The sequence below is a fragment of the Artibeus jamaicensis genome, unplaced genomic scaffold, assembly GCF_021234435.1.
Source record: "Artibeus jamaicensis isolate MK-2021 breed Jamaican fruit bat unplaced genomic scaffold, CSHL_Jam_final contig_519, whole genome shotgun sequence".
In the NCBI taxonomy this organism is placed as follows: Eukaryota; Metazoa; Chordata; class Mammalia; order Chiroptera; family Phyllostomidae; genus Artibeus; species Artibeus jamaicensis.
The window spans coordinates 4,863,066-4,865,481 of record NW_026521871.1 but is presented as its reverse complement, the minus strand read 5'-3'; the positions used below and the strand labels follow the sequence as shown (position 1 = coordinate 4,865,481).

Here is a 2,416-nt window from a genome sequence, read left to right as displayed (position 1 = left end):
TTTAAATGTTCCAACAACCGAATTATAGGGGTACCAGAGGAGAAGAGGAAGAGCAACAAGTGGAAAGGTTATTTGAATAAATGAGACATTAACCTTAGAATCTTATCCCACACCACCTGGTGTTGAATCAACTTCTGCCCAACTTTTTCCTAAATAACTAAGTCTAAAGATCCCTTATCAGGGATACAATCTGCAGCCCCATAACTGCTAAACTAGCTTAAAACATTGTTCTTGTTCCTTAGAGAGCTTGCTCCTCATGGTTGAGGATTCTTAGAAACCTTTAAAGAAATTCCTTAACAACTAAATGAACTTTTTCTGAAATTCCTCTTGCCACAAGCGTGGCAATTACCAGACCAGTTTCAGTTTTGCTTTCACTCCATCTGCACCCTTTAAAAGGAGTGAGTTATGTACAGGGGTGTTAAATGCTTTATAGACAAGAAAAAACTGCCTTAGAACCAACTTATTCATCATCATCATCATCATTTCCTCATTTCCTTTGTCTTCCTCCTCTTCCTTGCTTTGTTCCGCCTTGATGACTCCTTTCTTGCCGCATCAAGCTTTCCTTTAGCCAGGTATGTGGCAATATCCTTTACTTATTGGTCTTTTAGCTTATTAGCCTTCTTTTCATTAGGCTGCTTGTCATCTGTTGCAGTGTTACTCCACATCTCTCCCAGCTTCTTTGCAGCATCACCAATGGGGAGGCCCAGATGCTCTTCTTTGATTTTGGGGTGGTACGGAGAACAAAACAAGAAATAGGCCAAAGTAGACCTGTTGGGTGCACTGGGATCCTTGAACTTATTTTTTGTTTCCCCCTTAGAAAGAACATAAGTTTTCATTTCTCTTTCATAATGGGCCTTGTCTGCCTTTGCCATGTCTTCAAATTTTCCTTTCTCTTTAGCAAACATGGTCTTCCACCTCCCTGTGTACTTCTTAGAAAGCTCTGAGAAGCTGACTGAAGAACCTGGGTGCTTCTTCTTGTGCTCCTCCCAGCAAGTGTGCACAAAGGATATTATGACATTTTGCTTCTTAAGATCTCTTTTGCCCATGTTTAACTATTTTTCCTCAGGGAGCACAGAGTCACCCAGTGCCCATCCCACTTACACTTGTCCCCGAGCTCTCTGTGGAGCTAAATAAACTGCAATGGCTGTGAGAGCAGGAGCCAGCTGCAGCCTGGTCTTTATGTTGTTATTGATATATAACATTCATACAGTTAAATGCACAAATCTTACAGCACTGCTCAATTAACTTTGATAAAGTGAACACATTCCTGACACCACCAATGAGACTGAGGTTTAGAATGCCATCAGCATCACAGAAGGCTCCCTCTTGCATCCACAGTCATTACCTTTCCCACAGATAACCACTCTTCTGACCTCCATCACCAATGATTAATTTCATCTACACCTTCAAGTAAATGGAATTTTAAAGTATAAATTGTCTCCTCAACATTAAGTCTAGGAGATTCACCCATATTTGTGTTTGGAACATTGGTTCATTTTTTCATCAATATATAGTGTTTCATTGTATGCATGTGTCAAAAATTATCTATCTATGGACATTTAGGTTGTTTTAGATTGGGACAATTATGAATAAAGTGACTCTAAACATTCTTGTACATCATTTTGAACATACATGTGTGCTTAAAGCAGAATTACTGAGTGATAAGGTAAGTATATGTTTAGCTTTAGTTAACACTTCCCAAAAAATCCAGTACAATGATTTTAGCTGATTTTAGGTCAGAAGAGTGGTTATCTGTGGGAAAGGTGACTGTGGATGCAAGAGGGAGCCTTTGCGATGCTGATGGCATTCTAAACCTCAGTCTCATTGGTGGTGACAGGAATGTGTTCACTTTATCAAAGTTAATTGAGCAGTGCCTTAAGATTTGTGCATTTAACTGTATGAATATTATATATCAATAACAACATAAAGTATCAATTTATACTCCTGCCAGCAGTGTATAAGAGTTTCAGACACTCAGTATCTTCATCAATTTTTTATTCTCTGCCTTTCCCATTGTAACCATGTAATCATGTAATAATTCATTGAAGTTTTTTTAATGACTTCTATTTTATTTTTAAGTAAAAATAAATATTTTATTTTATTGATTATGCTATTATAGTTGTTCCTTTCATCTCTCCCATTTATACCCTTCTACACTGCACCCCCTCCCTCAAACATTCCCCCCACTTTAGTTCATTTTCATGGGTCATATATGTAAGTTCTTTAGCTTCTCCATTTTATATACTATTCTTAACTTCCCCTGTCTATTTTGTACCTACAATTTATACTATTTATTACCTGTACCTTTTCCCATATTCTCCTCCATCTTCGCCCCAATGAGAACCCTCCAAGTAATCTCCATTTTTTTAATTCTGTTCCTGTTCTATTGTTCACTTGGTTTGGTTTTGGTTTTGGT

At 37.8% G+C, this 2,416-nt stretch overlaps 1 pseudogene; it reads right to left on the bottom strand.

The window, feature by feature from the left end:
• Nucleotides 1-460: 460 nt before the first annotated feature.
• On the bottom strand, nucleotides 461-1,046 carry LOC119043361 (high mobility group protein B1-like; annotated as a pseudogene).
• Between the last annotated feature and the right edge of the window lie 1,370 nt (nucleotides 1,047-2,416).